This window comes from Saccopteryx bilineata, chromosome 4 (genome assembly GCF_036850765.1).
Source record: "Saccopteryx bilineata isolate mSacBil1 chromosome 4, mSacBil1_pri_phased_curated, whole genome shotgun sequence".
Classification (NCBI taxonomy): Eukaryota; Metazoa; Chordata; class Mammalia; order Chiroptera; family Emballonuridae; genus Saccopteryx; species Saccopteryx bilineata.
Window position 1 is genome coordinate 91,892,213 of NC_089493.1, and position 17,144 is coordinate 91,909,356.

Here is a 17,144-nt window from a genome sequence, read left to right on the forward strand (position 1 = left end):
AGAACAGGAGGTCTTAAAAGCTGCTAAGTCCCTCCTTTTAGTGCACAGGCCTGAGTATGAAAGCTCTGCCGGTCAGAGCCACCAGTTTAAGCAGGTGGGGGGGCATGTTGACTTCTCTTCAGGCTCTTTTCTAAGGTTCCCTGGGTATATCTATTTAAATTTGCCTTGTCGTTCTGTGGGATTGTTTTCTGCAGGCTTCTTCCTTGTTAAAAAGCCTGCAGCCTAGCCTGTCCAACTTCTGCAGTGTTCTCTGAGGTCTGTTCCATAAGAATGTGTTTTTCACCCTGTATCGGCTGGCAGAAAGTTTCCCCAGCCAGTACGTGCAGAGCAAGAGGCCCTAAAAAATATCACATCTCTTCTCTTAGATCACTGACCTGAGAATGAAGACCTTGTCAGTCAGAGCTGCTGCCGGCATAAACCAGTTGGGCAGTGAGCAGTCTGTGGGTTAAGCTAATTTCAGCGACTGGATCCATGGATCTGCTCCAGAGATTGTCTGCAAGCTGCCTGCGTGCCCCTCCCCCTAGCACTTTCATATTTTTTCTTCCCTGGTGTTGGGCAGATAAAATATATTATGCTCACTTTGTTAAAGATGATGTTGCCCACATGGAGGCTTGTTTTCCAGGTGATATTAATGTGTGTTGGGGGTGGGCTGTGGGCAGGCAGGATCCTTGTAGCCTGGGGCTTGGTTTTAGGACTAAGTCTTTCCCACCCTTTTTGATGTGGGGTGGTACAATCCCATCATGCCTCAGATAAGTGACTTTGTATTAGAGACTTCCCTATTTTGTATATTGGATTAAAGGTTTTGATTTCTACACTATAAAATGGGGACAGAACAAGAGCTTGCTCTCTTAGTTCCTGAGATTATCATTAGAGGAGACAGCAGAGAGCAAAGAGCAGACAGAGGCCATGTGGAGGAGGCCAGAAGAAGCAGCCAAGATGGCAGAGTGCTGAAGGAAAAGCCAGTTTGTGCAGAGTTTGTGCAGGGAGAAGGAAGGAGATGGGGAACAGAGGTGAATAAGTCTGGTGAGTTAGAAACCTTTGATTCTAGGAAACTCGGATAAAGTCAGTAGCTTTATAAGCACTAAATGAGTGGGTTTTGGAGCCCAGTGTGTGTTTTTACTTGCCTGCTGGGTGCAAGCTAGGATTAAAGATGATGGCCCACCAGTTTTTGGCTCTGTTGTTTCTTTACCATCTGTCCAAATTCAATGTGAACTTGCATGGGCCAGGAGGCTGTGATAGTGGCCCTGGCTACTGGCTTTACACCCGGGAATGTGCTTTATTTGCCTTGGTGGAGGTGTCCCGCTTGCCTGGAGAGGTCCGGTTGTAGGGAAGTCGGCTTTCCCACACTCCCCACACGCTGTTGTTCTGGGAGCAGGGATTACCCTGAGACTCTGGTCACAGCCCACACAGAAGGCTACTGCTGACAGTCTCTGACCCTGCCCCTCTGTCCAGGAATGCAGGCGCCCACGTGGGGTGCTAGGAGGAACCACTCATGCACTGTGTGCTTTCACTGACCAGGATATCGGGAGTAATGAAGACCACTGCTCGCCTGCCTTTGCAGGGGTCCAGTGCTGGTGTTAGCTCGCATGGGCTGAGCCCCCATGGGCACACTGTTTCCTCGGCTTGAACATCTGTGCCCCAGCCCAGCTCTTTCCATGTTCTAGCCCTCACTTTCTCTCCATTCCAAATGAAGGCAGCCCTTGCTCAGGTCAGTGAGGAAGGAAGAGTGTTCCATTCTCCATCTTACTTCCTTCAGGGTCAATTATATATTTAGCCATGTTTTCACCCAATCATACCTTTGTTCAGTGTGTGGGACTTACAGATGCTCTGGGATCGTTTTCTAACGCTAGTTGTAGAACTTGTTGGAATTTTGGGGAGAGGTATTGGGAGCACTCCTCATGGCACCATTTCTCTGATATTACTCTCTTTTTCTAAAGTCAATAAAAAAAAGAACAATCAACCAATAAATACATTTGTGAGTGAAACAAAACTGATGTTTTCTTTCTAGCCCTCTGTTTCTCAAATCAATAAATTAAAAATATTATAAAAATTAAAAGAATCTCAATAAAGGGTAAATTACCCAGTTTAAAAATCAGCAAATTATTTGAGCAGATTATTTTATAAAAGATATATGAATGACCAATAAGAACATAAAAAGATGCTGTACATCAGGGCTTAACAAAGCATGACTCAAGATTCAAATTCAGCCAGCAACTTATTTTTGTAAATAAATTTTTATTGAAACACAGTAATGCTCACTTATTTATGTATTACCAATGGCCTCTTTCATGCTACAGTGGCAGAGTTGTGTAATAGCAACAGGCTGAATGTCCTGTAAAGCCAAAAAATATTTACTATTTGATTCCTTAAGAAAAACATTTGCCACCTTCTGTGTTACATCACTAGACATCATGGAAATGCTAGTTAATACCACTGTGAGATCACTAGACATCAATTATTTTGGTTAAAACAAAAAGATGACTATATCAAGAAGTGGAAAGATGTAAAACATTATTTAATTTAGAATTTGTTTAAAGACATGTTCATTCTGAAGGGCTTCCTCTGATCTGATGCTAATATTATGGGAGGAAGAATAGCCCTATGCAGTAACTCAGCCTGAGGACCATTTTTTGCCTCTGAAGGAACCCAAAGGCAAGTGAGATACTACTAAGAATATTTCAGGAGCCTTATTCTGTCTTGGCATGCCCAGATCCCAACAGAGGTCTCCAGATCAGCCTGAGACACAATTAAGTAAAGAGCAACAAAGATTTCATAGGCAACCTCAAGAAAATCTTCTTCCATCTGAAGGAATCATTGGTTCAGGAAGACTCAGCCACTCCTGTCAGTGCTGTGATTGACATAATGGTTGCTGAACACTCTTTTAAGAAGCTTAGAAACTGTTCTGTGTAATTTCTCTAAATGGCCACAAAGGGGCAATGCTACTTCAAAGAAGATCAATGTTTGCACATATATACTTATATTTATTAAGTAGTAGAAATTATCTTTTAGAAATGCTAGTAAATTATTACCTATTCTTTTGCTTCAATTTATATCTATCAAACATGTATGTATGTATATATTTATCCTTCTGCCTAAATAACATCTGCATTTATTCTAATCTAATCAGTTTGAAACACATGACTTTGGAAACCAACAATTCTTTGAATAAAATATATTTACTTTAATATCAGGGTCGCATTAGCTTCCCTATATAAATTTCAAATGTTTTTACTCGTGCACAGCCCAATCTCCAGCCACACTACATTAATCTGTGTACAGGATTCTCTTATCTCATTCTTTTTTCTGGGAAATTTATGGGATAGAGTAAGTTCCAATTGAAGCATCTCTTATATCAAACCCCTTCTCTGACTGGACCCAGATTCAAAGTCCATTACTCTTTTTTGTCACATAGTATAGATACATAATTCTCTTTGGTAGGTTGTATTTGTTCTTGAGTATTGGGACTAGGGTGATTGAAGATTAAGACTTTGTTTCTTGTGAATGAGACCCAAGTATTACACACTTAGTAAATCCTTTTTAGGCACTTAGTAAATACATATTAAATATATGCAATAATGAATAAATAAATGAAAAAGAAAAAAACACATAAAAATTTCAACAAACAATACAAAATTTCACCTGAGTGTTTTAGAATTGAATGAACTGGATTGTAGATTGAGGAATGAGGGTTCTTACCATTTTTTCTTATTGGATTGTGATGACATTCTCTTTGATTCAATTTGAGATGATACAAAATACAAATTTTCTCTGTGCTTCAAAAACTCTGATCTTTACATCTTTTAATTTCTATTATTTATAATGCAGATCAATCTTACTTTTAGCCCTCTTTTGGAAGTTAACTTATGTCTGTATACCCTGCTGTGTTAACAAGAAAAGCCAGATTGATTCTTCATATTTTTATATTTCGTTCATGAGGATAAAATATAAAGGTAATATTTAATGTTTGTTCAAACTGGTGATGAGACCTACCAAAAATGCAGCATTACTGGATGGTCATGGCTCCATATCTTCTGATGTCTGCAGAAAGTTTATACCCTCTTTTTTCCATATGGAGATCAAAGATCCTCCAGAATAGATCATTCTGGCACTTACCAATTGTTTTCCCCAGTTATCTTTTTAGAAATTTTTAATTTACCTAATTTATAGTTTAAAAGAAATTAAAATAGATTTTATTGTCTTTTACATTTATTAGGGTTATGTAAAATATAAACACATCTGAACAATTGCAATAAAATTTTATGTTCCATGAGGGCATAGTGACCATATATTATCTATGTTTTGATCTGTGACCTTAGCTAGTAATGGGTATTATGCCACTTGTGTATCCTCAATAGACTTCAATTTATATTTTTAATAAAAATAATGCTTCTATGCATTCCAATCATGTGGCTTTGTGAAAATTCCTCTCCTCACTGTAAAATAATGTAATCTCCATTGACCTATCAAGTCGTCCTAGCAAATGGTTTTTAGTATTCTAGATGATGTGAGGAAAAGAAAGAGGAGGATTGGGAGAGATAAATTCTAAACATAAGTAGATTTTTTATTCCTAATGAAATTTGAAGCAATTCTAAGTTAGGGCAAAAAGAGGAAGTGCTTTCTTTGAAAGAAACAGTGTGAAGTGAAAGTATTTGTGAAAGGGTGGGACCTTTTGAAAAAATTAAAGCAGGTGTGAATTTAAAGTCAGAGCTCCAGCGCCTGAGAAGATCATAAGATCATTTGAGTTGTCACTGACCTTTGGTGCCAGAAAATGGACAAGATCCTGGGAGCATCATTTTTCATTCTATGGCTTCAACTAAGCTGTGAGTTGTGGAAGAGAAACTCTGGGATACATCATTAATTTGGGCAAATGAGAAAATTGGGGTGTGGACAAACTTATGTAGGTAGAAAACTTGAAGAAGAAAATAGAATTTTGGGACCTAATGACTTTTTTGTTATCCTTTTAAGCAGGGGTGAATGGCCAAAAGAAGGAAAAAAGTGACCAGCAGCAGGTGAAACAGAGTCCTCAATTTTTGGTATTCCAGGAAGGAGAGACTTCAATTCTGAACTGCACTTATGAGAACAGTGCATTTGATTACTTCCCATGGTACCGGAAATACCCTGGTAAAGGCCCTGAATTATTGATATCCATACGTTCAGCTGTGAATAAAAAGGAAGATGGAAGATTCACAGTTTTGTTCAGCAAAAGTACCAAACACTTCTCATTGTACATCGCGGCCTCCCAGCCCGGAGACTCAGCCACCTACTTCTGTGCAGCAAAGGCACAGTGCTCTCCAGACACCTGCAGCCTGTCCCCTAACCTGCAGCTGGGGCTCCATCCAACCCTGCTATGTAGAGAAATACCCCGTCACATACAGAAAAATCTGTTTAGCCATAAAAAGTCTTAATACATTTAAAAGGACTGAAATTTTATTGAATTTATTTTTTGACCAAAATGGAATTGATATAGAAACTCAATTTAGAAAATTAATTGGAAAACGATGTCTACAAACTCCCAAATACTTGGAATTTATGCACTAAACTTTAAAATAATCCATAGGTCAAAGAAGTAATTACAACGAATATTAGAAAATAGTTTTTGAAGAGAATATAATGAAAACACACACATATATAGACTTACATGAGATGCAGTTAAAAGAGTACATTGATGGAAATTTATCATTTAAAATACCTATATCACTAAAGAAGAAAGGTTGAAAAACAATGTTCAAAGCTTTCAACAAAAGAGGATAGATCAAGAAAGACAAAGTAAACACAATGTAAGCTAAAAGAAATAATAACAAAGTCAAATTGGTGCAATACAGAGCAACAAAACAGATAAGAAATCAAAGTTGAAACCCTGGCCAGATAGAGCATTGGTGCGATTTGAGGACGGCTGGGTTCCAGTCCTGGTCAGGGTACACATGAGAAGTGACCATCTGCTTCTCTTCTCCTCCCTTTACCCCTTCTCTCTCTTTTCCTCTCATAGTCAGTGGCTGGATTGGTTCAAGATTCGACTCCCAGCACTAAGGAGATCTCTGTTGATTCTAGCATGGGCCCCAGGTGGGGGTTTCCATGTGGATTCTGGTTGGGGTTCATGTGGAAGTCTCTATTTCCCCTCCCCTCACTTAAAAAAAAATAAAAGTTAATTTTCTTAAAAATTTTAAGAAAATTTGTATATAACTAGTTAGAATTATCAGGGGAAAAGGAGAGAAAACATAAATTATACATGTAAGGAGTGGAATAAAACTATACTACATATAGTATTTAACATTTACACTAAAATAAAACTATGTCATTACAATTTAATGCCACTGAGTAAGAGTTTGGTAATAGACCTACACAAATGGGAAAAACTGACTTTTTTTATTTTTTTTTAAGGTTGGGCTTGGGAGGACTTCTTTTTTTTAAGATTTTATTTATTCATTATAGAGAGGAGAGAGAGAGAGAGAGAGAGAGAGAGAGAGAGAGAGAGAGAGAGAGAGAAGGGGGGAGGAGCAGGAAGCATCAACTCCCATATGTGCCTTGACCAGGTAAACCCAGGGTTTTGAACCGGCAACCTCAGCGTTTCCAGGGTGACGCTTTATCCACTGCACCACCACAGGTCAGGTGAAAACTGACTTTTTTTACAAAGGTACAAAGTCAATTCAATGAAGGAAGGACATCATAATTAACAAATGGTGTGTGACAACTGGTTATTCATAGGCAAGTAATTGAAACTTGCTCTTAAATTTACAACTTATACAAATAATTAGATCATCTCAAAATAGATCATTCAATCAAGTGTAAAATATAAAACTATAAAACTTTTAGAGTAAGAAATAAGAGAAAGTCTTCACGACCTAGGGTTAGGTGAAGGATTTTTGACATGATACCAAAAGATAGTTCATAAAAATATAACTTAAGAGTTCATCAAAATTAAAACAGTTTTCCTGCAAAAAGATACTGTTAAAATAATAAAGAAGACTAACCACAAATTGTGAGGAAATATTTGAAAAATACATTTCCATCAAAGAACTGGTATTTAGAATATAAAGGACTGTCTAAACTCAACAGAAAGACAACTACAAATGTAATTTAAAAATGGACAAAAGATTCACTGAGACATTCACCAAAGAGAATATGCAAAAGGAAAATCAGCATAAAAATCAGCATACAAACAGATGTTCAACATTTTTAACCATTAGGAAAATGTAAATTAAAGACACAACTAGATACCACTTCACATCTACCAGAAAGCTGAAACAAAAAATATTGACTATACCAAGTTTTGGCAAGGATGCAGAGAAACTGAATCACTTATACATGCTGGTGGGCAAGCAGTACAGTCACTCTGGAAGACAGTTCAGCAGTTTTACATAAAGTTAAAATTTTATTTATCTTACAATTCCACCATTACTCTCTTGGGTTCTACATTAGAGAAATGAAAAACTTTTGTTCACATAAAAATCTGTACATGAATTTTTATGGCAGCTATATTTGTGGTGGCCAGAACTGTAAACCACTCGAATATTCTCACTAGTGAATGAATAGATATACTGTGCTACATTCGTATAATGGAATACTATTTAGTAATAAAAATTAATGGAATATTGATACATGCAACTACCTGGATGAATCTTTTTTTTTTTTGTATTTTTCTGAAGTTGGAAATGGGAAGGCAGTCAGACAGACTCCCGCATGCGCCCAACCAGGATCCACCCGGCATGCCCACCAGAAGGTGATGCTCTGCCCATCTGGGGCATTGCTCTGTTGCATCCACAGCCATTCTAGTGCCTGAGGCAGAGGCCATAGAGCCATCCTCAGGACCCGGGCCAACTTTGCTCCAATGAAGCCTTGGCTGTGGGAGGGGAAAAGAGAGACAGAGGAAGGAGAGGGGGAAGGGTGGAGATGCAGATGGGCACTTCTGTGTGCTCTGGCCGGGAATCAAACCCAGGACTCCTGCACACCAGGCCGACGCTCTACCACTGAGCCAACCAGCCAGGGCCCTGGATGAATCTTAAGGGCATTATGCTGACATATAAAAGTCAATTTCGGAAGGCTGCATACATTTCACTTATGAGATTATTATGATTCCATATATAATATATGAATCCACATATCCACCATTTTTGTTTTTTTTTACAGGGACAGAGAGAGAGTCAGAGACAGGGATAGACAGGGACGGAGAGAGATGAGAAGCATCAATCATCAGTTTTTCACTGGGACTCCTTAGTTGTTCATTGATTGCTTTCTCATATGTGCCTTGACCGCGGGCCTTCAGCAGACTGAGTAACACCTTGCTCGAGCCAGCGACCTTGGGTCCAAGCTGGTGAGCTTTTATTTTTGCTCAAGCCAGATAAGCCCGCGCTCAAGCTGGCAACCTTGGGGTCTCGAACCTGGGTCCTTCCTCATCACAGTCCAACGCTTTATCCACTGCGCCACTGCCTGGTCAGGCATACATCATTCTTTAAAGGATAAAATTATAGGGATGGACAAAGTACCAGTGGTTGCCACAGGTTATCAGGGGTTGCAGGATGGAAAAAGTGAACAAAGTGGGTTTCTTTAGAGTGATGGGACAGTTTTATATTTTATTAACAGTGGTGGTGATGCAAGCCTATACATGTCAATTTTAGAAGACTACATGGTGTATGATTCTACTTATTGGATTATTTTGATTTCATACATAATGTATGATTTCACATATACAACATTTTTTGAAGGACAAAATTCATAAGAATGGAAACGAGACCAGTGATTGTGATAGGTTATCACGAGTTGCAGAATTAAAGAAAATGAGCAAAGAGGGTTTCTTTAAAGTGATGTATCTTGATTTTTCCCCCTTTTTTATTGATTTTAATTTATTGTATTTACATAGATCCTAGGGTTGCCCTGAATGCATCCCCCCACCCCCGTATTCCCCTCTACATCACCCTTACCCCCCTCCCCACAGCCCTCCCCCTTCCCTTCAGCTTTATCCCATTCTATCACCCCCTTTCCCTCTGTTCCCTTTTCCTCTGGTCCCTTTGATCTTTCCTGATGTATCTTGATTTTAGTGGTGATGACACAAACATATAGATGTCATAAAGTTTTGTCGAATTATGCATGAAAAAAAGTGCATGTAAAACTGGTGAATCAGAGTGCTTCAGAGTTCTGTCTGTAGTTTAATAGTATTGTATCAATTTCCTGGTTTTGTCATTCTATTATGATCACTGGATCACAGATGTAATCAAAGGAAGACATTAAGTGAACTCTACAAGTGAACTCTGCAATATATTTGCAACTTCCATGTGAGTCAAAAATTATTTCAAAATATAAAGTGAGCATGTGCGATGACCAGATTCTGAAACATTGTTGGTTGGAATGCAAATGGGCAACCAGTTAAGCAGTTTCTCATAAAATTAAACATATATCTACCACAAACCAACACTTCTACTTCTAAGCATTTATCCAAGGTAAATGAATAGATGTTCACACACACACACAAACAACTTATAAAAATCATAGCAGCTTTATTTGTAATAACAATTAGCTAGAGAAAATTTCCACAAATGACAGATTGAATAAACTGTGCTATATACAATAGATAAAATGGAATATTCATCAACTATAAAATGGACAGAACTACTGATACCCATAACAACATGGCTAAACCTCAGTAACACAATGCCTAGCAAGATTCCAGACACAAATCATACTGTTTGATTTCATTTACATAAAATTCAATTTTTTGGATGGGCACAAGAAATCTTGATGGAGTGAAAGAAATATTTTATAGCTTAGTAGGGATGAGATTTATAAGTCTATAATGTTCAAACTTCTCTAACTCTGTACTTTTGACCCACTTATTACACTATATAATTATACTTTAATAAAAGAATAAAGTTGAAAAATTAATCAAAAGGGAGAAAAACAAAGCAGTAAATGGAGAAATTTAATGTTGATTTTTTTTGATGAGCTGAAAATATTGGTCTGCTGAAGGCCCACGGTCAAGGCACATCATATGAGAAATCAATCAGTGAAGAACTAAGGTGTCGCAACGAAAAACTGATGATTGATGCTTCTCATCTTTCTCCATTCCTGTCTGTCTGTCCTTATCTATCCTTCTCTCTGACTCTCTCTTTGTCTCTGTAAAAAAAAAATGTTCTCATTATAATCTATAGACTGTGAGACTGTATTATCTTATATGACAAAAGAAACTTTGCACTTGTGATTATATAAAAATCTTGAGTTGGGGAAATTATTCTGGATTATCCATGTGGGCCCCATGTACTGAGAATGTTATTTTTGTTTAATCACCTCTTATTTATTACAAATAAATAAGATGAAGGTGGTAGAGTCAGAGAAGAGAGGTTATGTGAAAACAGAACCCAAGGGAGAAAAGGGTATGTGATGTGGGAATTAGGACAGACTCTAGAACTGGAAAAGACAGGAATACAGGTTACTCCCTACAGCTTCCAGAAAAAGCTAAGACCAGTTGGCACCTTGAGTTTAGCCCCATGAAACTGATTTTTGACTTCTTATTGACATTCAGAATTGCAAGAGAATAAATTTATATTGTTTTAACCCACCAAGGTTGTGTTAATTTGTCAGGAAATTGATAAAAAGAATACTAAGAAATATTTAAAAGCAGACATAAATAGATATACAGTAAAAATTAAAATTTTATTAAAAAGTTATTAATACTTGAACCAAAAATTTTATTTTTTACAGAGACAGAGAGAGAGAGTCAGAAAGAGGGATAGACAGGGACAGACAGACAGGAACAGAGAGAGATGAGAAGCATCAATCATTAGTTTTTCGTTGTGCATTGTAACACCTTAGTTGTTCATTGATTACTTTCTCATATGTGCCTTGACCATGGGCCTTCAGCAGACTGAGTAATCCCTTGCTTGAGCCAGCGACCTTGGATCCAAGCTGGTGAACTTTTGCTCAAACCAGATGAGCCCACGCTCAAGCTGGTGACCTCAGGGTCTTGAACCTGGGTCCTTGGCATCCCAGTCCAGCGCTCTATCCACTGCGCCACTGCCTGGGCAGGCTTGAACCAAAAAATTTAAAAACCCCGAGGAAATGGAACAATTGATAGAGAAAATATATATTACCCAAAACAAATCCAGAAGAAATAAAAAACCTAAATAGAAATATAATCATTAAAGTAATTTGATAATTAGAAATAAAAATACCTAGAGAATTAATAATAGAAGGAAAAATTTTAATATGCATGTGTGCCCCACTACAAAATTTAAAATAACATATATATATATATATAAATATATAAATACTATAGTAAGATGTACTTTTGGACCATATAACTAAAGAATGGGAGAAAATATTTTCAAATCATAAGTCTGATAAGGGGTTAATACTCAAAATATATAAAGTACTCAAACTCAATAGAAAAAAATCTGATTTAAAAATGAGCAAAGAATCTGAATAAACATTTTTCCGAAAAAGATATATAAATGGCTAACAGGTACATGAAAAGATATCTTGAAAAGTTATCTGCACTGCCATGTTTACTGCATCATTATTTACAATAGCCCAAATATGGAAACAACTTAAGTGTCTATCATTGGATGAATGGATAAAGAAAATGTTCTGTATATATACAATGGAATATTATTCAGCCATAAAAAATCCTGACTTTTTGATGACAGAGGTGGACCTTGAGGCCACAATGCTAAGTGAAATAAATCAGACAGAGAAAGACAAATACTGTATAATCTCACTTACATGTGAAATATAAAATGGAAAAAAACCTCATATGTCCAGAGAGCAGATTGGTCATTGGCAGAAGTGGGGCTTGGGTAGCTGTGTGAAATAGGTGAAGGTGGAGAAAAGTACAGCCTTCCAGGTACAAGAGGACTTATTCTAGCAGATGTATATATAGGATGGTGATGATAGTTTAAAATTATATACATATATGAGCTCCTCTAGCTCTCAAAGTTTGTTTTGAATAGTTGAATAAGAAACTTGGAATAGTAGGTATAGCAGATTGGAATAGCTTTATTGGGTTAAAATATATAAGATGAAAATATATTGCCTAAGTTGGAATGTGTACTCAGCTTCAGAGGATAGCTGTAATCAAAGACATAAGAGTTAGAAAGAATAGAAAAGATCTGGGAACATTAATGGTGATTCTGTGGCTTCATATAAAGGAAGAAAGGAAAATCTGAGAATAGTTTGCCATGGAATAACTCAGTTATTCTCATTTGGGTTTCTTTAGGAGGTGGTTAAAGAAAATTAACATTTTTTAGTTTGATAATTTTATATAAACTCCTTCACAAGTTGCATTTTCAAGATAAAGTGGAGAGAAATATTTATTTCTTTAATATCCAGAAAAGAAAATATCTTTATTCTGGAAAACACTTATATCATTAGTAGTTTTAAATAATTTTATTGATAAAACAGCATTTTGGGACAATTTTGTCTTCAGGATAACTATAATACAAATTGTAGAATTTCTCCAAACAATATACGTGCATTCATGGCAACAACATGGCTGAATATTTGAATTTAGAAGACCCATGGATTTTCTCTTCCTAGAACATCTAGTAAATTAAGCATGGAATTACATTACAAATAAATATGATTTTATTGCTGTTACAACTTGGTATTTCAATACACACTGAAGAGATTACAGAAGTCAGAAACCTATTTTGTTATCATTTGTCTGAGCAATGTTTGTTGAGTAGTTACCAGTTTTCCTGGTTCGATGGGTAAGAAAGAAGGAAAGCAGGCAATGACTGGTTTGTCTCTTGTAGGGAAGCCAAGGATCAGTGAGCACATTTCACCTTGAAATCAGGTTGGAGGTAACAGAACATGAATTAAAACATGAGTAAATATTTGCAATCAGCCATGCTTGGCAATAAATTTGTTTCAGACAAGTTCCTCAGATCTTATTAAATATTAATTTACTAAACTTAGGAATTTTAAGTAATAAATTTTCCAATACTTCTTTCAATATTAAGCTTTATGCTTGTCCTTTACCAGATTTAATCATTTATCTTTACATCACAAGTAAAGATACAACAATGTTTAAGACAGGCTGAATCTCCCAACCTGGGTGTCACATCTTACTCAAACTTAACCCAGTCAGAATCCACATTTCAAAGGCAGCTACTATTTGTGTCCTGCTCAGGAACACAGAGCAGGACAGTTTCAACAAAAGAGAAATCCTATGTCATGCCGCTCCCCAGACTGCTGTGGGCACTCAGGGTCTCCTCTACTTAGTTACAAATAATTGCAAACCAGGGCCTCAGATACCTGTCAGCACTGAGAGGTGAAAGGGGATAGAGAAGTAGACATCTCAACTAACTATGAACTCTTTTCCCTGTGCTACTTTTTAATATTATTTTGATGTTAATATCAAAGAATTGGCCCTGTTTCATGAGACATTGTAGATACTTTCTTTCTAGTTGTCTATCTGCTTTTCGTTCTTTCAGAATAATTCATCTATTATAACAATAAAATCAAGTGGATGATTTGATAGCTACATTCTACATTATCATGTAACAGATCACAAAACTACAGCCACTAACTTCTGTGGTATTGAATGTACTAAGTGATTGGAGCCTATAGCTATCACATTCTGTAGGAGTGGATTATAGAATTATGTCACAGAGAGATCTGGTATGCTTATCTTGACTTTATTTTACAAATAAAATAAAATACCCACCCACAAAATTTATCAAGTGAGACTGAATACTTTGGACCAATGGGACAGAAAATGTGACGTCAGGACTGTGCTAGAGCACATGAACTATTAAATACAATTCTACGTGTGGAGACAATGGATTGAATATCCTGATCCTCTTTAGAACCTTAGAAGCCAGTAAAGAAGAAGAATTTTGAGTAAAATTGCCTTTTATTGAGTAATCCAAAGATTGATGAAGTTTTTCTTTTTATTATTATTATTATTTCATTGGATTCTGGTTGGAGAAAAGTACAGTCTAAGTGAGTGACCAGTAAGTAGTTACAAGGAAGGTTCACAAGCTATAATAAATTCTATTTTAAATGGGCCCCAAAAATTATTCTTCTGAAAATTATCAATGTATGTCAACTGGTTCAATTCTCAATTCTGCTCAGCTCCAACCTTTAGTGCTAATTGTGTTTTCCATGCCCCTTTTCAGGTACTGCCTAAGGTAATTACCAGCAAAATCAAGTGGACAAAAGAAAGGTTTAGAATGAGCCAGACTCCTTTCTCATGGGTGCATAGATTGTGTGGACAGTTAACTGAAGGAACCCTATTATGTGTTTGGGAAAGTAGCATCAGAACCCAGGGACTATGTATACATGTGCTCAGAGGCAGATTTAACAGCAGGTGCACTGGGTGCACACCCTGGACCCCAACTTCTGAAGGGCCCACAAAACCCCAACTTTATACTTTTTTCTAATGTCACTATGCTTGGTTTTATATGTGCAATTTTAACATTAATAGTACATAATATTTTTTATTTATTTAAAAATTTGGTTAATATGTATTTTTATTTTCCCTTTCTTTTTTTTCTTAAGGGGCCCAATATTTTCTTCTGCGCCAGGGGCCTCAACCAACCTTAATCTACCTCTGCATGTGCTGCAGGCACTCAGAGCCACCAAACTCTCAGCGTGAGGCAGAACTAAACACATCAGTGCAGGGAATCCGTGCCACATGCCGCTCTCCAGCCTGCTGTGGGTATTCGTGGCCTTCGCCTTCTCTGGTAGGGATGGTTCCCAACACGGGTAGGATTGTTCAGGGTGACAGGACGGCACACGGGTGTGTGCTACTTCACATGGACTTGAGAGGAAGGAAGGACTGGGGCACAGCAAGCAGGTTATGATTTCAATTTGGTTTGTCCATGAATCCTAAATTCGTCTAATTCTTAGAATATTTTATTCAGGGCTTTAGGAAATTAGCCTAGAGGTTCTAGATTGCCCCTTCCTTTGTGCTGGTTAATTAGCAGAAGAAAAAGAATGTACTCTCCCAAATTAGCCCTTTCTCCATGTCAGCAAAATGGCCACTATTCATTCTTTCCCCAATCACCTGATCTCCCTCCTCTGTAATCCTTTTACCTCTGTTCTACTTCTAATCAAGAAAAGCTAAGGGAGAAGGAGATTCAGAAGGTCCTCTTTGCCTCCCTTGGCAGGACTCCCCCTCTTCCTCTTGACGTAAGTTTGTGTCTTGAGTAGGTTTCTTCCATGTGACAATGATAGTTCCCAGCGGGCTGGAGCGTTACAAAAAAAAGTAGCTTCTCTTTCTGCAGTGCCCAGAAAACTCTTATCTGAATTGAAACAGAATAAAACTGTGCCCTTGGGAAGCTTTTTAATCCTAATAGTTTAATTTTTTTTTTTTTTGGCAGAGAGCATATCGGGAACCACAGTAAACTCTACTTTATCTGCAATATGGAGCTAGTTACCATCTAGAATTTCACTATAGTGGAAGAACATATGAGCACCATGATCCACACAGTTGATGAAGCCAAACCCATCTCCTATGGCAGCAAGTACAGCCATTTCTTTGGCTTCATCAGTGAACTTAAATCAATTGATAGAACTTCTATGTTGGTTGTTTGTTCAAATTTATCAAATCAGTCTGTTGAAATATTAAACCTAGTATGCTTGCCTTTTGGATTTTATACCTTTATCTCAAAAAAAAAAAAGTTCTTTAGGAATCACAAAGTCAACTAAGATGTGTCCTGGCATTAAGTCATTCTGGTTTTTATTGAGTACATTTCAAATAACTTCAGTTACAGTTCTTCAAAATGTTCACTGCTGATATCTTCAAAAATGACTGTTCCCTGAGGCAGTAGTCTGATATCTGTTTCAACTTCTTTACCATTTCTGTCCTTGATTATGAGTTCCATATCATCTCCTGGTTGTAAGGCTCCGTAAATTCACTTTAGTGAAAGAATATTTTTTTACAACATCACTTCTTTCAAAAAACCCAAACACTTTCTTCATGCACAAACTGCTCCCTGACAGTAGGCTTGTTTATTTTTCAACAACATAACATTTTGAGGATTTATAGCACTAAAATGTTTGTTGTTATCGATTAGAAAGTTTATCTCTGGGTTCCAGCTGAACATTCCTCTACATCTTCAGTAAGTCAGATAAAACACTTCTGTCCATTCATTTGCTCTTCAGGGAGGGTTTCTGCTTTCATCTTTACCAGTTTAACAGCCCTGGGTTGCCCGGGCCACTGGTCAGATATTATTTCTAATACAACATTATCTCCTAGTGTTTATTTTTTAAAGATTTATTTATTTATTTATTTATTTATTTATTTATTTATTTATTACAGAGACAGAGAGAGAGTCAGAGAGAAGGATAGACAGGGACAGGCAGACAGGAACATCTACTAGTTTTAAGCCCTGCGGGTTCTCATAATACTATAAGCAGAGGAGGAAAAGTTTAGCTTGACATTCTGAAGACTGAGTGAATCCATAAGACAGTATCGGTTTTTCAGTAACCTCACTTTCACACAGTGCTGCTGAGTGCCACTGGGGTATCCATGTATCCATTGTTGTGGAGACATGTGGATCAAAGCTCATCTTGCAGTGATAATCAAATATTGTGCTATCAGTAATATTTGCCGATTCTTCTTTTTTGACACATGTTTCAAAGGATAAAAGTTGCTATTGTTAATTAAAAAGATGTTAAAGAAAACAGCCTATAAAGCTAATAAAGAATAGCTGCTGCAGCAGGCAGTCTCACAGTACAGTTCTGAAGAAAGCAATGACTACCAGCAGTGCAGGGAAGTGCTCTTTCAAAGCTTTGAGTAGGCACAGACTTCTTGTTTCAGATTAAGTGTTGTGTACTCCTCTTTGGTCTTGTTGGATGTTTTGAGCTTTGTTCCTTGCCTGATCTAAACTTAAAAGAGCAGTTTTAGGTGGTAAAGTCTGTTCTGTTATACTTTATACTTAACAGGACAGTGCCTCCTTCATAACCAACAACTCAGCACCCCCTCTAAGTGCTGCCATAAGCAGCATAGCTCGGTACATAGTGTTTAGTTTGTGAAATCATATGAAATTTGTTTTTATCTGTTTGACCTATTTCACTTAGCATTATACCCTCTAGGCCCATCCATATTGTTGCAAATGGCAAGATTTCCATTCTTTATGGCTGATTAATATTTTGTTGTTTGTATGTCCCACTTCCTTATCCACTTGTCTACCAATGCACATTCAGTT

General features: G+C 37.2%; 1 pseudogene; it reads right to left on the reverse strand.

Annotated features, from left to right (window-relative positions):
- Window positions 1-15,054: 15,054 nt before the first annotated feature.
- LOC136335490 (cold shock domain-containing protein E1-like) lies at window positions 15,055-16,505 on the reverse strand (annotated as a pseudogene).
- Window positions 16,506-17,144: the final 639 nt, after the last annotated feature.